Raw genomic sequence first — 24,305 nt, 5'->3', positions numbered from 1 at the left:
CTCACTTAAGGTCATACCATCTAGGCCACTGCCGAACACCTTACTGGTTGCCATGGATGTATTCGGCCTCTCCATTCCCGGCACACCGTCCGCAGTCTCCACAGCCTCCAGTCTCCTCTTATTCCAGCAGTCAGCAGTCGCCACCAGCAGCCACTACCTGCAGACACCACCAGCAGCCATGGCCAGCACCAGCTGCCAGCACCAGCAGAGGCCACCATTACCAGCAGCAGCCGCCACCAGCAGCAGCAGCCACCAGCAGCAGCAGCCGCCACCAGCAGCAGCAGCCACCATTACCAGCAGCCGCCACCAGCAGTAGCAGCTACCATCAGCAGCCACCACCATTACCAGCAGCCGCAGCCACCATTACCAGCAGCCGCCACCAACAGCAGTAGCAGTAGCCGCCACCATTACCAGCAGCAGCCGCCATCACCATCCTTCGCCAACACCAGCCAGCTCAAGCTGTCATCGCCTTCAGCAGCAGCCGCCTGCAGCAGCAGTGTTTGGGGAACAAATTAGTCACACTACTGTCTGAGTAATAAACATTTTAAAGCTCATTATGGCTTATGATAATTTTTTGTGTGGAATAATTTGTATTCCTACATGCAATCCAACTAAACAGCCCTTTCAAGGGTGTAATTAAACAAACCTTATTTCTACTAGCATTAGATACACAGTACTCAGCTGACTGGCTAACACCGCCAGGTTCAGCAGATACAACCTAAAAAAAAAACGTCCTAGTCAACCTTAATGATCCTAGTAATCTAACATCAATGACTTACTAAATAAAAGATGTCAGAGATTCACTAATGAACTTCGTATTTTTGGTGTAGCGATACCTTCTTCACAGCTGGCAAAATCGAGATAACTAAGTAGAAGGCAATGACTGAAAATCGGTTGTGTACCAAGTTAAGAATATATATATAAATTGCACTGTGCACATACAAATAAATATAAGCATATGCACCATAAAGGACAATTCAAAAGAGGTAGCTATTTAATCAATTTACGCCTGGATATAACGTTAGTGCTAAGCTACCTTTATAGAGGGCGAAGTCAAGCTAACAAACTAGCAGGCAATCGGTGGTCTACCAAGATAAAACATATATATAATTACGCTGTGTACATACAAATAAAGATCAGTATATGCATCATAAAGGACCTCTGATAAAATATAGACAGTTGACAGTTCAAAATAGGTAGCTATTTAATCAATTTACCCCTGGATATAACGTTACCTTCACAGAAGGCAAGTCAAGCTAACAAACTAGCAGGCAATCGGTCGTCTACCAAGATAAAAAAATATATATATAATTACGCTGTGTACATACAACAAAAGATCAGTATATGCATCATAAAGGGCCTATGATACAATATAGACAGTTGACAATTCAAAACAGGTAGCTATTTAATCAACTTACCTCAGAAGTTACTCGACAGTCAGCAATGGAAGTGAATGATGTCCAACGCCATAGAATGGCTTTTTGGAACTACGCGAGGCTGCATACCCCGGAAGTAGGCGGCAAAAAGCGTACAACGGAGTCCAATGGGAGTGTCGCAACTCTTTCTCTCTATGGCTCTGCGCTAGACCATCAGATCAAATTGCTGAACAAACAGCGTACCAAAATGGTAAGTATATTTTTCCCCACAATATGTTCTCACTTTTGTTTAAGTAAGGGATAATGGACGACACAGTGGTCTGTTCACAGAAGTTAATGCACGGTCGAGGTTGTAGTGCATTAACCTCGTAGTGCATTAACTTCTGTGAACAGACCACCGTGGAGTCCATTTATTAGGGGTTTGCACGGCGTGTCATCAGATCTGGACATCGCCATATTGGAGATACTCGCCTCATTAGAAAGCATTAGGCACTGAAGTAAATCCCTAACATCGTCAAGGAAAATGGTTAATTATTGCCGTGTTTTAGGTTGTACCAATAGGTCAGACTGAGAAAAACATCTGGTGTAGGTATCGACTTCCAAACGTTATTAAAAAACCAGGGAGAAGGGACAATAATGCCAGAAGTTATCAGAGGAAGGGGGGCGCTTGTGGTTGAACTTGGTACTTCGTCTCCCTCACCCAACTCATATGGATCTGCGCTGCCAATAATCCGTAATTTCTCGAAATATCGCGCCTTTTCTTGTGGTCCAAGTCCTGCCATATATGCCTTTGCATCTTAGACGCATTTTGATGAGCTTTTCTGTTGTTTAGACACGCTACAATCACGTAAGATATCCAAAGTGCATAATACTCCACTGTACCAGAGAATGTCTAATAAGGGGAGAACTGCCACTCTCGGAAAACTTCCGGTTTCTGAACTGGTTGCAGTTCCTTCTGTGGTTCCACATGAGGGCGCTCGTCCACGAGTGCAGAATGCATGGAGGTCTATGGAGCTGTACCCCTCAAAATCCACTTTTCTCGGGATATAATTTTTTTTCAAGTAATTTGAATATTGTATTCGAAAGGGGAGGCAAAGAAAATACACTTGGTGGAGTATTATATTTTTTAAAGTCACTTAATTGTTCTAAAAAGCCTTTCAAACGTGTCAATGACGTCACTCATTAACACAATGCTAGCGTGTTATGGGCAACAACTACCCAAACTGTAAGAAATCAAAAGGACATAAATACTCGTTCATTCAACTTTTGACCTATAACCCATGTTGAAGTTATACAAACTACAATCAAATCTGAGATTTGTCAACGACAATCAGGTGAAAGAGACAAATTTAGCCGTCTAGCTCCATTGACTCCCATTCATTCTGCACTCATGGCGATCGCCCCCAGTGGAAATATGGTGGAACTGCAACCAAAATTCGGTACAATGGGACTTAATACGGAGTGGCAAGGCTCTCCGTAGACGGGCTCTGACTGTACTTCATTCACCGAGTACCGCCAATATGGCCGCGCGTGCTGGGTTACCATAGTTACCGGCCAGAACGTGACGTCGGTGCAAACCCCTAATTCCACTGTTGCCACTTGCGTTGTGTTCATTTCCTGTTACAATTTAAACGTTTTAATCGCTAAAACGGTCTTGTTTGTAGAACTAATTTCTTCCGACACATATCAACTAATTTCTCAACTCACAGGACAAACTGCCGTTACTAGTTCTAAATGGATGGTTGCTACGGCCAAAGGCCAGTCGTTAGTTCTATCTCTCCCGTTGTCAAGCGGGCGTATCCCAAGATTCTGATGAACTTTAGCTTTGAAACATCGCTATTTTACTTAGCCTGCTTTCTTTTACTGTCTATGGCTGTCATCCATCTAGCTAAAAGCCACCTCCGTCATATGCTACAATGTTGCAATGTTCTGAACGTCTGCATTTTACAGCTCGGATGCAACGTGACAGTTCATTTAAACTTCACAACGAGTTTGGCGAATTAATATACAAGTGTGATACGGCCAAAAAATGGATCTACTTCATATGTGTGCAGATAACATACGGTTAATGGTCGTTCTAAATTACGTAGGACAATGGGAAATTCAACCAAGCAGTGGAATAAGTAAGGGATAATGTATAGAACGCCGGTCATTACTGGGAAAATAAGTCCCGACAGGGCGAACCGGACCCCGACGCGCAGCGGAGGGGTCTTGTTCCGCCCTGAAGGGACTTATTTTCCCAGTAATGACCGGCGTTCTATACATTATCCCGCTTATTATACGGCTTCTTGCCAAAACGAAATAATAAACTCCCCATGATATGACTTTAGCGTTGCTGCGGTCGAGGGATCGAGAAATAGGCAAGTCAGCATCTGCAGTCATGAATAACTTACCAGTCAACATTTCTTTTGCAATTAATAGAATCTGTAGAATGCAAAACAAACCAGCTATTAGCCTAACTGAAATAAAACCATGATATATCTAGGTATGGTGAAGGGTATGTGATGTGGGGCTATCTATCTATCTTTTAATTACAAAGGCCAAGGGAACTTTATCAGGATGCATAGTATCCTGAGTCCATTCAATAACTGGCCTTTAAAAATAAAAATCTGCCTGCCTCTATGGGATTTTAACATAGGGTTTCCTTACTTATGCCCCCTGTATTTTAAGGAATAACATTTATTAATTTACGATACCTGGTTCATTCACAAAGAATATTGGTGTGTTTAAAGGTTGGAACATTTTTCAATTGAGGCATTAAGATCAATTTCCAACAGATGATTTATTGTATTCCTCTGGTTGTCTTAACTTATGCACAGTTGATGGTTTTATAAAGACACCCCTACACCAATAAATAGTTCATGTAGACTGTCACACAATGGTAAGTGGAACATTGGCCACAGCTTGTAACAACTTCATTTTTTACCATTCTTTGCGTAGGGATTTGAACACAAGGATGTGTAACCTTGTGTAACTTTGTGTAACTTGGGAATTACAACAGAAAGGAACACGTTTCAGCTAATCAAAATCAATGACTGGAACTGTCAGTTTCAGAGCTATTATTACCACACTGATAGATTGATTTTGCTTTTTATTTGCAGCCTACGTTATGCACTGTGGAACGCTCTGCGGATGGACAGCTGTGGAATCCGCAAAGGTCAAGAAGGCTTTTGTTACGAGGGCTGGAGGTTCCAAAACATCCATGAAGCTGGGGTAATTATGACCGCCGCTAGCGAAGCTAGCGAAGCGGTCATATAGGGATTGTCAAAGTTTTTTTTTTTTTTTTTTTTTTTTTTTTTTTTTTTTCCCGTCATCTACTTCCTGAAATTTTGGTCAACGATACCCGGGGCACCGAAACACCAGGGCACATGAAATTTGGTGGGTATGTAGCCCCACTAGACTTTTACGGAAAAATTTCGTTTGGTCCCCGGGGGCCACTCCCCCTCCGCGCTGGGCCCCCCGAAACCCAAAAAATGCAGTTTTTCCTCAATAACTACCTGAACCGTGGCACCGAGGATGAAGAAATTTTTATGGTATGTTGGTCTCAAGGGCCCACATCAACTTAGCCCTTAATCACTCATTTGTGATTTGCACCCCCCCGGTAAAAAATGAAAATGCAATATCATTCTGCTTTAATCGCCCCTCTCTTCAGTAAAGACGTTCAGAACTGCACCAAATTTTATGTGTATGATTAACCTGACATTCTCTGGGGGTATGCCAAGTTTCGTAGAATTTCATCCATGGGGGGGTCTAAAAAATTAAGTTATGTGTACATTTAGTGACTCTACACTCATTGGCCTGTAGATGGTGGTGCACACATATACACATGCACACACACACACAGGCACCCACATACTATCGGTATTAGAACGGCCGATACATAATTACAAATTCAGTAGGATTAAAAGAAAGCCAAAATAAATATTCATCATCATCATCATGGCTGCATTTCCAGTATTGGCGATAAGCAGTCGTTTGTCCACTAGATGGCGCATCGTTGCAGTGAGACGTAATTTTGTTGGAAGTTAATCTTAAATGGGTTGGAAAGACACTATGCTTCCTACAAGGACAAGACTGTAGGCTACAGTAGTTTACCGCAGAGAACGTCTAAGGGTAGGATGATTTCTGCATGACATGTAATTCCCATTTCCTATTGAAGCCGAAATAAATCTGAGAATGTTTATCGGACTTGCTTGTTTTTTACTGCAGGTAGGCTACGTTAATCCTATCAATAGCAGAACGTAGGTAAAATAATGTTACCGTTAGCATGGTTGAGTGATGGAGGCCAATTTGATTATTGATGTATTTGTAGAAAACCATAAATGCGTTTATAAGCTACCAAGCAAATCGATAACAGCACTAATTGTATCTTTCGACTGTCATCTCATTTGCTTATGACCATAACCTAGGCTACTAACAGGAGCTAAGTGAGTTAGCCACAACACGTTCGCTACGTGATGGTTTTTTAATGGAAAATATATAGGCTACCTGAAAGATAACCTGTCTATGATCCCGTGATGATCTACAATCTCCATTTAAACCAGATGTTTTAGAGCGCACGTTGAGATGTATTCAGGGCAGGGCTGTACCTACACATATTTGTTGCACGTGCTACAAAAATCATTCTTTGCGATGAATGATTTAGTACCAACGTTACAAGGGTCAGATACAGTTTTGCCTATGGCTATTCCGTGAGACTGAGGCGCTTTTTGTTTGTTCGAAGTGCGTGTTTAGGGTGTGAGAGGGGAGTCGATGTGCTTTGATTCCAGCTTGGTAGTTGTAGTCTATGCGATTAAAAAACACGTGTGTGTGAAGTATCCAAACAATGATAACGCTTTCATTATGGCTGCTTTAGCCACAGACCTTGAGCTACTGTACAGTGGGTTGGGTTCCGTTTAGAAGTGTCCACTTCATTCGCCCTTTCCGTGATTCACAGCTACGTGAAATGTATTACTACTGATATGCAAAACTATTAACTTTTTCGCCAAGAGGTGGCAGCTTGATACTGTAAGGTGTAAGCCATTGGTTCCAACGGAGATTTTATTTGGGTCGCCAGCATAGCCTAGCGACAATTTGTGTTGTGTAATAGGCCTAGCATAGGGCCTACCTTATATAGCTTATAGTTTGTTAACAGTCACGGTTTTGTCATAACTCCCTCTATGCATTTTTGCATTTAGAATAGCTCTAAAACCGGGGGGCGAACACGTCGCAGGGGGGGCGCCAGTGCGTGGATATCTCAATCGCAAAATTAAACAATATTTCTATCGGGCGCCTACCATGGACTAGGCTGGGTGAAAATCAAAAGATTGCGTCAAAAGATTGAGCTTAACCATTGACCTCATGGTTGCAAAATGCAAGGGAACATGAATCAGCATATTATTTGCACAAACAATAACGGAGAGTAGCTCTTCAACTTTGCCCGTTAAAATGTGTATGAACAGTCTCGCAACGCATTTCATGAAGGCCCTTTGGACATGTCAGCTAGTTATTTGCACCACTGGGAAAAACGGCATTTTGTTTTAGACTACTGGTATTTCATTTGTGCATTGACAATAAAGCTGAATATCATTTGAACTAGATGACTAAACTTATGCATATGTAGAAGAAGAAACATTCACAAAAATCCATGACATGACCTCTCTTCTTGATAGCTGTTGAAAACTGCATGGAACTGACAGGGATTGTTTTGTTTAATAATAAATAAATAAATACATTATGCTGCTACCTTCTGCTTTTCCCAAATACAATGTAGCCTACAGGTGTACCTTTCATCAGTCCAGTTGCAATGGATGGACTGTGATGAACTGCCCTAATTGTGATTGTTTAGAGATTTTAAAGGTTTTATAACAATGTTACAGATTTTTTGGCCCAGAAACAAATCTATTCACCTTTGCAGCGCCAGTAGGCTACTTTGTGTGCGGAATGTGTGCAAACACACATTTCAAACAAGCATACACAAAAGTTTCAAGAGTGGGGAATGGAGTAGAAGATGGAGACAAATTCATTAATATGATTTATTTTCGCGGAATGGATGTGCAGGACTGAGCGGCGGTCATATTTTGTACCGCTACGCGGTACATCTAGTTTTCTCTCATTTTAAATTATTTCCAATTGTGGTGAGCATTATTGGTGGGCTTTTTATAAAGGGTAGGCCTCTATTGCACTAAAATTATTCAACCTTTATACAGTTAACATCAAACTGTGTAGCTACGAAAGCTATTCTATTGTCATAGAAATGATAGAGGCGAAATTTCCACTAGGTTTTATGAAGATATTTTACAGATGGGCTGAACATACATCAAAAGTAAAAAAAATGACATGGCCAAAATGATTAACTCACCAACAATATTTGTTGTATGGTGTATACCAGGGATCACCAAATGGCGGACCGCGGTCCGAGTCCGGACCGTGATGTGATCCTATCCGGACCCAGACCATAATAGCCTAATTTACATTTTCACGTAAGATTTCAAAGCTGCGCTAAATGTTTTGTTGGTTAGGATAACAGCATTTACGATAAGAGCTTCAGGAACCATCATTTCACTTGCTGCTACTCAGCCAGTGAAATCTGTGAATTCAGATAAAGTCGAGTCAGTGAGTAAAGTAGCCTACTATGGGGAAGAGACTGATAGCCTGAAACGAGCGAGGAGAGGAGACGGGACGAGAAACAATCAGAGGGATATCTAAGTTAACGATAAGTAAGTTATTTTCAAATCATCGATTGCTCAAAGAGGAGGAAGCTAGACAGCGAGAACAGAGCTTTATATAACGATACGGGGGCAATACCACGCAAAACTGTCATGTCCGTAACGTCAACTAGGCTAAATATGGATGTGACAGTTTCGCGCAGAATTGCCCTGGACCTCTTCTATTCTGAGATTTTTAAAAGCGCCAATTTGAAGCACCTCTACTAGACAAAGCATATTGAGCAAGATAGGGTAGGGTAGGCCCATTAAACAGTGAACTGAGACCACAGAATATTTTACGATTTAAGAAGGCAATATGATTGATCCACCACAATCTAGTTAAGCCGACATGCATTCACTGCCCAACAACGTGATGTTCCTGGGTTTCCAGGATTTCGGGTCAACATAAAAAAAAAAAAAAAAAAAAAATTAAACTTGATGATTAATGGGTTCAAGGAACCAGCCTTGTCTCAGCTCAAATTTTATTTTAAGTTCACGTTAAGATTTTTAAAATAGCCAAGGCTACTCAGTTTTTTTCCCCAATCACTCTTATCTTGCCTTATTTCTCCTCATTTCGAATGTTGCCTTTTAGGCTACTTATTTTATTTCACACTAAACATTAGGCCTAGGCCTACAATCTTCTTGAATTTCCCCTTGGGGATCAATAAAGTATCTATCTATCTATCTATCTACAACTAGGCTCCATCCATACATCCTAATATTATATATACACAGTGGCGATTCTAGACATTTTTAACAAGGGTGGCACTAGTGAGGCACTGATTCAAGGGTGGCATGAGGCAAAACATCCAGATAAACAGAAACCGGCTCAAGATGTGAAATTAGCACAAATACATTAGGGAAACCAGATGCAAACACCATACTCATAAATTGAAGGACAAAAAAACACAAATACCTTACTCCCACATAAAATGTCTTTGTATTTGAATAACATTTAATACAAACATATTCAAGTTAATTATCTAAGTTGTCTGTCACTGGGCTATGCTGTTCTAAAACAAATTCCATCATGGGGACATTAAAATATAATCAATTTTATTATATTACTGTAAATGAAGATATACAAAATATACTCATCCAAGACATTTCCCCCACTCTATGGCCATCTATTTTTGTAGCTGTTACAATAATTTGACCTGCTTTTTTGTCTATTTGTTTATTTTCTCAAGAAACTTGAGGTTGGTATGAAGGAGTGTATTGTGTATGTGAGCAATTTCATCTTCCTGAATCTCAATATTATGATCACAACAAGTCTGGGCAAATTATTAATTAAATTTTCACGTGGGGTAACTTGTTGCAGGGCAACCATAACCGGTTCCATGTCTTCCGATTAGATGATTAATCATCAGTTTCTTGAGAACTTTAAAGTTCTCAAGAAACTTGAGGTTCGTATGAAGGAATGTATTGTGGATGTGTGCAAACATTGTGCACGTTGCACATGGTGCAACTTCTTGCAGGGCAACCACATAACCGGTTCCATGTGTTTGAATTGGATGACTTCCATGTGTTTGAATTGGATGACTAAAGTTCTCAAGAAACTTATCTCCCTGAATTTCAATATTCTGATCACAACAACTCTGGGCAAATTACAAGTCAGCACCAGTGCTGCATTCATTGTTTTGCACTTTTATAATCACATCACCAAAAGTAGGTTATTAGTTTTACCAAAATAATTTGGCACTATTTTTAAGCTACAAACCTATAAAGTGATTTTGATACAAAATATGATGCCATTTTTTCCCAACTAAATAAAATAAAAATGACAACATACTATTTTGTATTTTACATACATGTATCAGACATACTGCCTATCCCTGGCTGTTGGCTGCAGCAACTCAAGCTAGGTAGTACTGATTGTTTTGTGTTTGTTTTGTGTTTATGTTAGTTTTGATCCAATTTGACAGCTTTGCTATGTTGCCCACCCAAAATTTCTACCAGCCCACCCAAATATAGTAGCCTAGCCTAGGTTAGAACCAGCCCTGCCCTGCATGGAGACATATTTTACGATAATAATGGAGAAAATGTTAGCAAAACTTTAGGAATCTCCCGACCCTCATTCATCTATTTGCGCAACAGCCCACATTCTGCCTTCAATCCAGCGAGTAAGGGTGTCACGATTTCGATTTTATTTCGAAATCGATCGAAATTACATCTCAATCTCGAATTTCGAACTTAAAAGTAGAATCGACGATGCAGCCACACCCCCAATGTCACGTCCAGCATGTATGCTAAGACGCACAAACACACACGCACGTATTGAACTGCAGCGTCAACACTCCTCTAATTTTTTAGGCTGCAGCCAGTTAAAATATACACATCAACCTACCGAAATCAAAGCCCCTCTTGCTACTTTGAAATCACCGGTGTGGAAGTATTCATTCATTCACGTCAATTAAAACTAACTTAGCCTACTCAACTTGCAAGTGAAAAGGTGATCTACAGTCCAAAGTTACTTTCAGGCTTAAAATGCACATTGATAAGTACATATTCCGTGAACACTAACCTTGGGTCTCTTCGGCGTGTGCTGAAACAATCAAATTATCATTCTGTGTTGTTTCATTTCACTATGTTCACATGTTTTAGGTTAATGTTAGTTCTGTTTACATTACAACCTCACGGTTGGAACGGTTTCAAAATAAAAAGCGGTTTCAAAATAAAAGCCCCCTGAAACAGAAAAGGAAAAGGCCAAAAAGAGTAAATAACATATAAGTAATGCATTAATAGTAATATACAAAAAAAAGATCGAAAATCGAATCGAATCGTGACTTTAAAATCGAAAATTACATCGAATCGAGGATTTGAAGAATCGTGACACCCCTACCAGCGAGACAAGTGAAATAAATGTTTTTTTTTTTTAAAGCTGTCATCGTCATAGGCACGATATTTAGGCTACCTCTGTTAAGCCTACACAAAGTTGCGTATTAAGGAGTATTTCCTGATCGGGGAAACCTTTCGTTCCGCAGTTCAATTGTGCCGCAGGCCAATAAAGGCAAGTGTGTTTGCCACTTAAGGCTCTGGTATGGTCGTGCGTCACATTTGCGCGTGTCCAAGACCTGCGTCATTTTTGCCGTGGACGTGAAGCATACTCCAACTTCTGCTGTTGTGTTCTGCTGAATGCACGTTAAATCGTTAAGGTTAGCGCCTGCGCACTACAGATTAACTGTGATACTCTGCCCCACCAACTGGGGGCGGTACATCGAGCCTGAAAGTAGGACACAACCACCAAAGAAGCCTGAAACGCCTGAAGAAAAGAAGAACGTGGGATGTGCGAGCACTGAACGAAGGAAGAGCTGATGAAGGAAAAAGCACCACGAGTAGGCTACGTTCGCCTGTCTGCTGGGAAGTTTGATAAGCTGGCCCATCGCATCGCTCCATTTATCATCCACCAGAACACACACAGCACACCTGTTGGTATAGCTGAGAGACTAGCTTAGCCTACTTGCTTATTAGGCTACTTAGCCTATAGCTAAGTGACTCGGTGCTGCGAGGGCAGCAATATTGGTGCGATACAAAGTAAAGACATTTGTAAACACAGCATGGTAAGAAAGAGTTGTGCATACAGATGTCCTCAATTCAATTTGTATTGAGTCTTCACACCTGCCTCATACCAAAAAGTATGAACCAAAAACCTGTAAATATGACGTGTCAATAAAAGTTTTGAAGTAACTTTGTGTTCCTAATGTATAATGTCTCACTGTGATAATGGGTGTATTTAGAGCGAGAGGTAGCCTAGGTTATTCCTTCAATTATTATTATGATAATGCATTATCCGGTGTTGACAGGCGAGTTTCGAGATTTGAGTTCAGCATTGTTCAGGAGTAGGCTAGGTGATAATGATTGCACCTGGGAGAGGTAGGCTACATTCCCTTTATTATTATAATCACTATTGATAACGCATTATATACGGAACAGGCGAGAATGCATCTCGATCAGCAAGTGTTACTGGGTTTCGCCTGAGCGTTGTAGATAGATACCTTAAATGGCTCTGGGTTTCGCGATTTGATTTCAGCATTGTTCAGTAATAGGTGCTAGGCTGCGCTCTAGGGGTTTAAATATTAATCGATTCGTATCGATGCATCCATTATACAGCCGACGATACGATGCATCGATGCGTCTGCAAGAGTATCGATTAATGTGTTTATTTTGCCGCCTGTCTGTTCGCCTTACTTGCTATTTTCAGCATCCGCTCCAACATATGCAGACATTATCTGGTACAGCCTACTCCTAAGCTGCGGGTGGTGCTAACCTCATATATTGTCTTCTACTTCACACCGCTTCACACGTGTTACTTAAGTTTCAGTCTATCTATCACTCAGTTGAGTCTGACTTTCAAGAGCGATGGAGCCGTCGGAGCGAGCTGACAATGAAAGTGAAGTGTTACACACTCCAGTCGGCGCCAAGTCATGGGTGTGGAGGCATTTTGGCTTTAGAAAAACAGATGGAGCAGCTGTAAGAGATGTTGCCGTTTGCAAAGAGAAAGACTGTCAGTGTGAGATAAGATACTGCGGCAATACGTCGAATCTATCTGCACACCTAAAAAGGCGCCATGGTATTGATGGCGAGTGTAAAGAAAGAACACAGACTTCCACGCCCGCCACATCACTGACAACGTTTTTTCCCCCAAAGTTGTCGAGCACTTCAAAAAGAGCAAAAAACATCACTAAAGGCATTGCGTTTTTCATATGCAAAGACATGAGGCCCTATTGCGTCGTAGAAAACGAAGGCTTTAGATACCTGCTCGAAATTCTTGAGCCGAGGTACAACATCCCCTCACGGCAACATTTCAGCGAGTCCTACATTCCGAATTTCTACACCAAAGTTCGTGATGAAGTTATTCAGGGTCTGATGAGTGCAGAGCGAGTAGCCATAACTTCAGATGGATGGACTTCGTGCACAAGGGAGTCCTACATCACTGTAACGTGTCATTTCATTGACAACAAATGGCAAATGAAAAACCATGTTTGACTGACTCGTGTCTTGGGAGACACTCATTCAGGAGTTAATATCGGGCAGGTTCTGAGAAGTGCGTGTGAAGAATGGGGTATATAAGCGCAGTTGGGAACACAGTTTTGAAGGAGAAGCAAACTTTGCTGGGGCTTCCACGCCACAAGCTCAAAGCAGACGTGAAAACCCGATGGAATAGTTCTTTCGAGATGTTGGAGCGATTTCTTGAACAACAAGCTGCGGTGATGGCGACACTTCTCGACAAGAAAGTCAGAAAAGGCTCGTGTGACGAGCACACACTCAGTGAAAGTGATAAATGGTGAGTCTGCTAGCCCCGCTAAAGGCTGCTACCACTCTGATGTGCGAGGAGAAGCAACCCACTGTGTCCATCGTCGCACCTCTCCGAATGAAGTTGTTGACTCATTTCGAATATGCACCGGATGACTCCCCCTTAATCAAAGACATGAAACGACTCATGTCTGATGATCTTAGAGAGCGATATGTGGACGAAGAACCATTCTTACTTCGAGCAGCTGCTTTGGACCCCCGATTCAAAAAGCTTCCTTTTCTGGGTGATGAGAGAAGAAACCAATCTCGCTGAAGAAGCAGCACAGCTGAAGGAACAGAGGGTAGGTTGTTTCTCATCTTGGTTCATTTAGTGATGGTGTTTAATTTTATTTAACAGTAATACTGATGAACTCGTTGTTCCATAGTACAGCAGGGGACATTGTGCGTTCAGAGCGTAGTGTATTGTCTTCTGAGCATGTGGACCAGTTGATTTTCTTGAAGAAAATGTTTTTGGTTGTTTTGCCATTAATGGGCTGTAGGCATATGTTCTAGACTTTTGTTACTTTTGATTCTTACTGCACACCTAAACTGTTTTTTGAGTAACTGTTCTATTTGCAAGGCCCCTGCTATAGCTCAAGCCACGAGCCATGCTTCCAATTACCTAAATACATCATTCTTCTAAAATGCAAATGCATTTTTTTTGTAGTAAATGGGCTGTAGGCTTATGTCCTAGACTTTTTGTTATTATTGCACTTTAACTGATTTTGTGGAGTAACTGTTCCATTTGCAGTTCATCTATACTGCAGAGGATGTGTGACCAATACCTCTTGTAATGCAAATTATATTTTCAAAATTTTGTATAAAAGAAACATACTTGAACTGTAAGCTGTAGAGGTCAGTCTTTGTTTGTTTTTTTAATAGTGAATAGGCGAATTGGCCATAGTAGACCTGCACTGTAAGCATTAGACTTTATTATTTTTTTTATTTTGTTCTTATTACAATTTATCTGATTGCACTTTATTGTAAATGTAGATGCAGTAACTGTTATATTTGAGCACAACTGCTATTGTGTAACATACACATTATGTGTGAATACTGTACTGTTTATGTATTCTCAATAAAAAGCAAATTTTGTATTATTTTTGTTGATTTATTTGAAACTTTAAAAAAATATCTAGTATTGAATCGCATCGAATCGTATCGCGGGGAATTCTGAAGTATCAAAAATAATCGAATCGCTGGCTTAAGAAATCGGTATTGTATCGAATCGTCATGAAGGCTCCGATTTACACCCCTACATTTTTAAAATATGTATTTAATCCGAAGTCATGTCAGCTCTCTATGCAGGGAGTAGGGCTGTCACTTTTTATTCGAACATGACGTGAAATATCCGTAGTCGAACTATAAATAAACTATTCGGTTTTTAGTGCTGTGTAGCGCATTTCTACAGTCTATGATTAGTTTTATTTTATTGTTTGCCATCTCATTCAGTGCTATATGATCCAGGGCTCATGACCAAATCAAGCCAATATAATAGCCAGTAGCCACAATGAGCCCATGCAGCCACCCTGTTTCGACAATCAAAGGTGACGCACAGAACGGCCAGCAGACAGATAATTACGTCCCCAACTCATCTAAAATGTGGTGTCTTGAAATACTTTGGGTTCTACACCATAGATGGTAAAGTGACCGTTTAAATATAATGTTAAAGAATGTATCTGTGGATTGTGGCTATTGCGGCTACCAGATCCAACTAACCAACTTGTTCAGAAGCCGCGGTGGGCTAAGCAGGGGGAAATCAAATTGTCTTACACGCACGCACTGAATAATCCAATGTCAACACACTTGCTCCCGTTTCTTCAGTTTATTGCTCTCCATATCAATCTAGACTCCAATAGTCCTTTCAGACTCCAATAGTCTTTCGAATGCAAGGCAGAGCAAAACGTTCAGATACAAGGCCTTTCAATGAGTCCATGCGATGTGCGAAGTGCGGTATGGGACATGGGTGTGGCGCTGGGCGTGTGTGGTGCGCAATTGGATGTCTTAATTAGTCCTACCTGACACCTGCGCTTCAGTTCAGTTTGGCGTGGGGTGAGCACGGGGGAAGGCTATTCTTTTGTGTACCGCACTTCGCACATCGCATAAACAATAAAATAACCAATAAACAAAAAACACAAATCAAAATAAACCAATACCCATAAAGTTTATCATAATGAAAAGCAAAACATAAAGAAAACATTTATGGCTCCTACAGTGGCTTTAATCGGTCGAAGTTGACTCAATGTCGTGGTGTCTCACGTAACTCAAAGCCAGGCAAGCCGAAGACAGGCGCTCTCTCTGCTCCATCGTCGTTATGGTAACCAAACAAGTCTTCTTCTGTCTAGGTTTAAGTGTTGTTCTTCTATGTGGTCCACCTACTGGAGGGGAGTGTTTACAGCAGTTCCGTTTCACACATGCGCAGTCTACGCGTCACTTTGACGCGCGGTCTTAAATTTCGGTCGACTCAAAGACGCGACGCATGCTGTAAAAATGACGCAATTCTCGTCACGCGCTCACCAGTGCCGCGTGCGCGGGACGCAGACACGGGAGCGTACCATAGGCTTTACATTTCTGACGTCTGACACTTCACACTGCTGCAAGTGCATCAAGAAAGGTCCCGCCTTACACCATGTTAATGGCCAATCGTAGACTAGGATTTGGGGTGGCACCTGGGGTGACCAATCGAATCTCATTACATTACATTACATTACATTACATTTGGCTGCCGCATTTTTAGCCAAAGCGACTAACAACATGGTAAACAGTTTTTAGAGCAATTCTCAACAATATTAGGACAATTTAAAAAACATTAGAGTGCAGTAAGAATAAGTGCATCAGTGAGTGTTGTTTTTAACAGTTACGTGTCAGTTTAAGACGGCTGGTGAGTGCTAGGATCAGCAAGACTTGTTGTAAGTGTTGCTATGAGAGGAGATGTTCTCTAAAGAGCTGGGTCTTCAGGAGTTTTTTGAAAATGGAGAGGGATGTCCCTGCCCTTGTAGGAACTGGCAGTGTGTTCCACCAACGAGGAACAACAGATGAGAAAAGTTTGGATTGGCCTGAGCGTACCGGAGGTAGAGCTAGACGTCGTTCGTCTCAGGAGCGCAGCGGTCTGGAGGTAGCGTATGTCTGTATGAAGGCATTCAAGTAGGTGGGAGCAGAACCGGAGATTACTTTGCAGGCAAGCGTTAGAGCCTTGAATTTGATGCGGGCCGCCATAGTCGTGAGTCGTGAGATGACTATTGCCTGAACTAGAAGTTGGGTGGCATCTTGAGTTAAGTAAGTCCTGATTTTCCGTATATTGTAGAGTGCGAAACGGCATGACCGGGCGACTGAGGCAACATGATCTGAGAAGTTTAGTTGGTTGTCGAGAACAACTCCTAGATTTTTTGCAGTCCTGGTAGGTGAAACAGACAGGGAGTCAAATTTGATGTTGATGTCGTGGTGTATGGTAGGTTTAGCTGGGAGGACCAGCAGTTCAGTCTTTGAAAGGTTCAGCTGGAGGTGGTGTGCCTTCATCCATGTAGCTATGTCTGAGAGGCAATCCGAGATCCGTGCTGAAACCAAGGGGTCATCAGGTAGAAAGGACAGATAGAGCTGTGTGTCGTCTGCATAGCAGTGGTATGAGAAGCCATGCGAACGGATAATCTGTCCCAAGGAGGTGGTGTAGATAGCAAAGAGAAGGGGGCCCAGTACTGAGCCCTGGGGGACCCCTGTGGTGAGATGGTGAGGTGCAGATAGCTGACCAAGCCATGATACGTTAAACGAGCGTCCTGTGAGGTAGGATTCAAACCAGGAGAGAGCAGAACCGGAGATTCCCATGTTAGCGAGTATAGAGAGAAGGATGCGGTGATTAACCGTGTCAAAGGCAGCCGATAAGTCAAGCAGAATGAGTACTGATGACTGAGTGGTCGCCCTGGCTTCTTTTAAGGCTTCTGTTACAGACAGCAGAGCCGTTTCGGTAGAGTGGCCGCTTTTGAACCCAGACTGATTTGGATCCAGAAGGTTGTTCTGTGAAAGGAAGTCAGAGACCTGTTTGGAGACTGCTCGTTCAATGCCTTTGGATAGGAAAGGCAGGAGTGAGACAGGGCGGTAGTTCTCGACTTCAGCAGGGTTGAGAGAAGCTTTCTTAAGTAACGGTGTTACCCGGGCCATTTTGAACGCTGTTGGAAATGTGCCGGAGGTTAGCGAGGCATTGATCACGTGTGTGATAGCTGGTGCGATGGTCGGGCTGATGGACTGAAGTAGGCTCGTAGGTATAGGGTCCAGCGAGCATGTGGTAGGACGGCTGCATGTCAGGAGTCTAGATACTTCATTCTCGGAGAGAGGCGTGAATGCTGAAAAAGATGATCTAGCAGTCCCTAGAGGTTGTAGGAGTGCGGTATCTGAGTCAGATGCGTTGAGTGGGCATGTAGAGAATTGACTGCTGATTGCCGCCACTTTGTTTGTAAAAAATGAGGCGAGGGTATCTGCAGTAAGGCTGGATGGAGGAGGAGGCATCTGAGGGTTGAGTAGCGATTTGAAGGTTGAAAAAAGTTTTCGAGTGTCTGTAGCGCTGTTGATTTTGTCATTGTAGAAAGCCGTCTTAGCAGCAGTGATGCTGGCTGAGAAGGAGGTCAGGAGTGTCTGGTAGTTTTTGAGGTCATCAGTTAGTTTGGATTTGTGCCATTTCCTCTCCGCGGCTCTGAGTTTGGTGCGCTGCGATCGGAGGGTATCATTTAGCCATGGATGAGAGTGTTTGGATCGAGCTGGCCTTGTGGTAAGAGGGCACAGCTCGTCTAGACACGAGCTCAGTGTGGAGCAGAGCAGAGTCTGTGGCCTCATTAACCTCCAGAGAGGAGAAGGTGTTGAGTGGAGGTAGACCGGAGGCAACCACAGAGGAAAAGTGCGTTGGAGACAGGTTCCGGATGTTGCGGCGGAACGTGACCATCGGCTAAGGAGCGGGAGGCTGTTCTGTCAGGCTGACGTTGAACTGGATGAAGAAGTGGTCAGAAAGATGGAGAGGCATCACCGTGAGGGTGTCTGTGCTGCAGTTCCGAGTGAAGATCAAGTCAAGCTCTTTGCCAGCTTTGTGTGTCGGTGGGCTTTGAACCAGTTTGAGGTCAAAGGAGTGGATCAGGGCCAAAAAGTCCGCTGAGCCTGGGGCATCTAAGTGGATGTTCATATCGCCGAGAACAAGAAGCGGACAGTCATGCTCAGGGATGGAGGACAGCAGAGTGTCAAGTTCGTCCAAAAAGTCGCCTAGTTGGCCTGGAGGGCGGTAGATGACCAGCACGTAGAGTTTTGCTGGGGCGATCACTGTGATGGCATGGAATTCGAATGAGACATATTTGTTTGAAGGCAGTAGCGGGGTGAATTTCCATTTGTTGGAGATCAGCAGGCCCGTCCCACCTCCTCCGTTTTGTCCGTTTTGTTGACTGCGGATTGACAGTTCCACAAGCCCATGGAGAAGGAGGTTTTTCAGTAGGTGAGGACCATTTAAGTTGCTGTAGGTTAAGGCGATTTCTGCCCCCTTTTGGCATGATGCCATTTTCTGCGATGGCCGGTGATAACAGATATGGTGGAATGGCACATTTTTGCCTTTGTCGGCGCCTGTGCTCGGTGAACTTGCACAGGTAAACTTGCTTGTCTTGACTTGACCGTCTTAAACGAGGACGGCTGAAACGAGGGCTGACGCTTACGCTGACGCTTCAGCAACAGCCTCTATTGTTATGCTGACAGGAATCTCAAGGGTGGCCTGTGCCATCCGGAGCCACCCCTCTGGCTCCGCCCCTGTATATATATTATACATACATACATATACATAGCCTAAACATTATGAGGCTCCGGACCTTTGCTTGAGGAAATTTTCCGTAACGACCTCGCTGAAGATTAATTGAATACCCCTGGTGTATACTGTATTTTCTGTATTTTGCTTTTGTTCTTGACAATTGTCAGTGTCTCTTGAGTGATCAGAGCTAAATGTTTTGGGCTAATTTAGATGTAATATTGAGTCATTGTCTTTGATTTACCGGATTGACCCTAAAGCACTCCTTGTTTACAAATCACTTAAAGGACAAATCCGGTATGAATTGATCCATAGCTCTTGTTGGAAATCACTGTGTGCTGTTCATAGGAAAAAGAAAATGTGGCACAGCCAATTCTGAGTTATGGACAGGGAAGTATAGCCCAGAGCCGTATAGAAGTACTTTTGGTATTCCTGACATAATGCAGGGTAGCCGCAGGGTCTTAAAAGTCTTTAAGCGGTCTTAAATTCATGTTCCTTAATTAAGGTCTGAAAAAGTCTTAAATTCCGTTGCCAAAGTCTTCATTTTTTCAACGAAGGTCTTCAATTTTAATTATACTAGCCTGCAAGCAAGGTGAAATGGGGGAAAAAACTAGCCTGGCGGGCCATCCTATATCATTGAAATGTATAGTCTGGAATTGAGCCATTCACCTCGCTTAATCCAAGGGGCGGGCAGAGAATTGTCTTTCAAACTGCCTAGGCATGCAATAGGCCAGCGCTACGACCATATCCGTATCCGGTCGGAAAAACGGCAAATACATCCTTCTTCGAAAGGAATGACTTAAGTGCATTGTGTTGCTCAACTTTCAAAGAAAAGCACAAGTCCAACTCCTCCAAAGTTGACGCCAACGCCGATTCAAACAACCGCTCTTCGTTTGCCATAGCCACCTTCCTTGTTCACTGTCACTGTTAAGCCCGCCTTAAGACTAACAAAATAGAGCGCTGTGATTGGATGACGTCCACGGCGTCAGCCAATAGAAATCCCTATGGTTTGATACTAGACGTACAGGCTGAGCAAATTAATTTGCCGCCGCTAGGGTGCGTCTAGATTTCTAGGCTAGGAAAAAACAACAACAATGTGAAAATTCAACAGGGGGTTGATTAACGTCAGAGATCGTCTAATTTAGTGTTGCACGGTGCACCGATACTACGAAAGTGTCGCAATAGCTATTAGCAGTTGTCACAATACCTAATTTTATTAGTATCAATACTTTTAAGAATGACCGTGTTCTTGTTTGTGTGCACAAGGCATGCTTCTAGTGCCTCCTCCCCAAGCCTGTGGCTGTGCGTCTTTTCTCCTCACACACATATGCGCAGCTGTCGTGCCATAAACAGCGAGACATGGCTGCTAGTTTAGCTTAAGTGATTCTGTGGTAACACATAATAATAGGCTAATATCAAGTTGATTTGCTCACTTGCACCTCTCAACTTTGTGTTGCTAACCTACCTAGGCTATGAGATGTACGTGATCTACTATTGGGTTTAATGTCATTTAGAAATAGGCAGCGCAACCTTTGCAAACTTTTACATCTGGAGAGAGCTCCTTGCTAACTAATTCTGCTAGCTCAGGTCATGTATGTCATTCGTAATTAGTGCTAAAATCATTTTTTAACATGATCCCTTCTATGAACTTGATAGTTTTTTATTTACATTTATTTTATCTAATGACAGACAACAATGAATTGCATCCACATATCCTTATGCATTATGTGGAACTATTATTCACTAGCCTAAAACCGTGAGACTGAAGGCTACAGTAATTACTCACGTATTTCTTAAAGTGACAAACACTCAATTACACCTAGGCCTACACACCACATTAAAATTTGCCTAGGTGTAATAGTTTAAAAATAAATATTAAGTATTTAAATGACTAAGGGTGGGTTGCACCAACAAGGATTAAGTCTTAACCTGGATTAAATCAAGGTTTATTCATTAATCCAGTTGCACCAAACTTTAAATCTAGTTTAAAAGTAATCAAGATTACATTTAAACCATCTTTTTAATCTTGGCTTAGAAATTCATATAAACCTGGATTAATTTTAACCCTGTTGCTCAACTGCTTTAAACTCAGATTTAAATTTCAGTTAGGGATTAATTTTAAACCTACTGCTGAGGTGGTTTACATTTCTGAAATGGCTGCATATATCAGATGGTTTGAAGAAAATAGAGTCCCATGAAGGAAAATTAGAGACCGTCTCAACCCAATGGAGTTTTATGATGATGAGGAATTTTCAAAGAGGTACCGTTTCAACAAGGAATCTGTCCTAAGGTTAAATGAAAAAATCATGTACGCAATCAAACATGGCAGTGACCGGAATGCAGCTATACCACCTTTGCTCCAACTACTGATAGCCCTGCGGTTTTATGCTACCGGTTGCTTCCAGATGGTGGATGGGGACCTTTTTGGAGTGCATAAATCAACCGTGAGTAGGATTGTTGAAAGGGTATCAGAAGCCATTGCAGCTTTAAAAGACCAGTATGTCAGATTTGGCCCAACAGGAGAAACATCAGCTGTTTTTTATAGAAGAGCTGGTTTTCCTGGAGTGCTGGGAGCAATTGACTGCACTCATATCCCCATTAAAAACCCTGGTGGAGAAAATGGTGAGCTTTTTCGCAACAGAAAGGGCTACTTCTCTATTAATGTTCAGGTTGTGTGTGATGAGAAGGCCCTTATCACCAACATTGTAGCCCGGTGGCCAGGATCAACTCACGACAGCAGGATCGATCTTTGATAATAGCCACCTCTGTGCTCTAATGGAGAGAAATGCATTTCAAGGCCACCTAGTAGGTGACAACGGATATCCCTGTCGCACCTACTTGATGACGCCTCTTTTAAACCCTCAAACACCAGCGGAGAGACGATACAATGCCAGCCACATTGAAGCAAGAGGTCTTGTGGAGAGAATGTTTGGAGTTTGGAAACGAAGGTTTCCTTGCTTACATGATGGACTTCGAACAAAGCTAGAGACAACATTAAAAGTCATTGTGGCAGTAGCAGTGCTGTACAATTTCGGAAAGAGAGTTGGAGATGAGCTGCCAGAGGAGGCTGAAGAGGATATGTTTAGCAATTAAGCAGATTAATAGTAATTATGCAGATTAAAAAATACTATACATTAACTGTACACTTTATATGAATTCGAAGGTATATGAAATAGAAACATATGAAATAAGCCATAATTTTCCGTGTGTGTGGAAAGAGTCAAGCAGAATCTAGGATGCCCACTGGTGTGAATGATAACACTATATTCAATATTACTGATGATGTCAAGGTGGTCTGGGCCCCCAAATCAAATACATTTTTTAAGAATTATCGAAGAAGTATCGAAATCGCAATTATTGATGTGGTATCGGTATCGAAACAATAATTTTGGTATCGTGGCAACACTAGTCTAATTTCCTAGGATATGCGCAAACAATAATTTGGGTTTTCGCACCGGCAGCAATGAATCAACATAATCAGTCGAAAGGAGAGGACAGCACATCATGGGGAAGTGTTGTTTTAATTGTCATTGTGGATTTGATCTGGTGTTTTACAACCGCATAATGGGTGTGATTAATTTTCATGTAAGTGGTCTTAAAAAGGTCTTAAAAAAAGTCTTATTTGGGGTGGTCAAACCTGGGGAAACCCTGTAATGGAAAGAAGATACCGAAGGCTTTTTTGCCATATTGAGTCAGCTTTACTTTCTTGTCCATAACTTGTCTAGGTTATGACATTTTATTGTTCTTTGTCCTTTGGACAGTGCCTGGTGAGCTCGAACAACAAGGCTTTGAATCAGTTTACACCAGATTTGCCCTTCAATGAGACTGTGTGACATGTTCCAGCAATACTCATCACTTAAACCTCACTGATCACAGGAGAAATGTTACTGTTGAAACCCACTATCAGAACTAAACAAGTCAACGCTGCATTTAGTATTTATGCGTTCTGACTATGGAGCCAGCTCCCAGATGACAAAAAAAATTGCCCAAATTACTTTTTTGATATCAGGACTCTGAACTAAACTATTTTCAGATGCCCATTTTTTTTTACACTGAATAGGCTTAGTCCAACCAAAACAAGGTTTTGCCTAGTGGTAAGCTGGATAGGGGTTAATCCTAGCCTGACAATACAGTTTACTCACTAGATGAGGTGAGGGAATTCAACAAACTTGTTTAAGCTTGACAAATATATCAATACAATCTGTTTTTCAATTGAGCAACATATAGCAAATGTGAGTGGTAGCTATCACATCCCCCATTCTGTGTTTAAGTGATTAATAAGGTGTGTCTGATCTTTGTGCTGTATCAAAATTCCCACAGTTATGAAAGCAGACGGTCAAACAAATGTCTTACTTTGTATTTTTGAGTGGCTCACAAACTAACAATGTTCTATTTTCTGCTCTTCTCTCCTTCCTCCCTTTGGTTGGTTCCACCACCTGGATAAAAGACGCAGATTGACCAGCCCACGCTTTCATTCACCATTGTACACAGTATGGCACGCTTTGGCACAAGTTCAGTTTGTTTATGTTATTGTTTATTAGTTCATTTCTCCATGTTGTATGATTTATAGATAGACTTAAATTGTCATTGTGCAGTTGGTCCGTACAATGCAATTTGCTTGTGCAGCTTTTAAAAATAATACTCACATACACACTCACACACACACAAAAGAATGTGTACACATTATAAAAAGAACATATCAAGGCATTAACATGCTTCCATTGCTTGAAGTCCATTTTAAAGTGCAACTGTGCAAGCTCCCATTGCTTAAAGTCCATTTTAAAAGTACAACTGTTTTGCTTTGTTTTATAAAATAAAAGTTTGAAATGCTATGGAGTGCCCTATTTTTTGACCCTCAAACTGATATCTCAATTGTAACTCCTTCTCAATAGTTTCTCATTGCAATGTCTCCTCATTTGCTCTATTATTTCTCCTAAGGAGAAACAAGTTGTAAATGAGACTACACTCAAACATATAAGAGATCTCCCGTATTTCTCCTGCTTCTCAAACTAATATATTTTATTTGACTCCATCTGCTCTATTATTTCTCCTAAGGAGAAACAAGTTGTAAGTGAGACTACACTCAAACATATAAGAGATCTCCTATATTTCTCCTGCTTCTCAAACTAATATCTCTTATGTGACTCCTACTTGTCTTATTGCTATGTGTCTCATCTTTTGTTTGTT

At 41.8% G+C, this 24,305-nt stretch overlaps 1 long non-coding RNA gene across 1 annotated transcript; it reads left to right on the top strand.

Annotated features, from left to right (window-relative positions):
• The first annotated feature begins 1,526 nt into the window (after window positions 1–1,526).
• Window positions 1,527–23,950, top strand: LOC143106201 (uncharacterized). Its single transcript, XR_012983645.1, has 3 exons — window positions 1,527–1,626; window positions 4,478–4,589; window positions 23,566–23,950. It is a non-coding gene; the product is annotated as an uncharacterized LOC143106201 (long non-coding RNA).
• The last annotated feature ends 355 nt before the right edge of the window (window positions 23,951–24,305 follow it).

The sequence above is a fragment of the Alosa pseudoharengus genome, unplaced genomic scaffold (assembly GCF_046254945.1).
Source record: "Alosa pseudoharengus isolate Yale_2024_CS ecotype anadromous, Long Island Sound unplaced genomic scaffold, YU_APseudo_1.1 YU_APseudo_1.1_scf_6, whole genome shotgun sequence".
NCBI classification, from domain to species: Eukaryota; Metazoa; Chordata; class Actinopteri; order Clupeiformes; family Clupeidae; genus Alosa; species Alosa pseudoharengus.
This window is presented reverse-complemented; position numbering and strand designations above follow the sequence as displayed.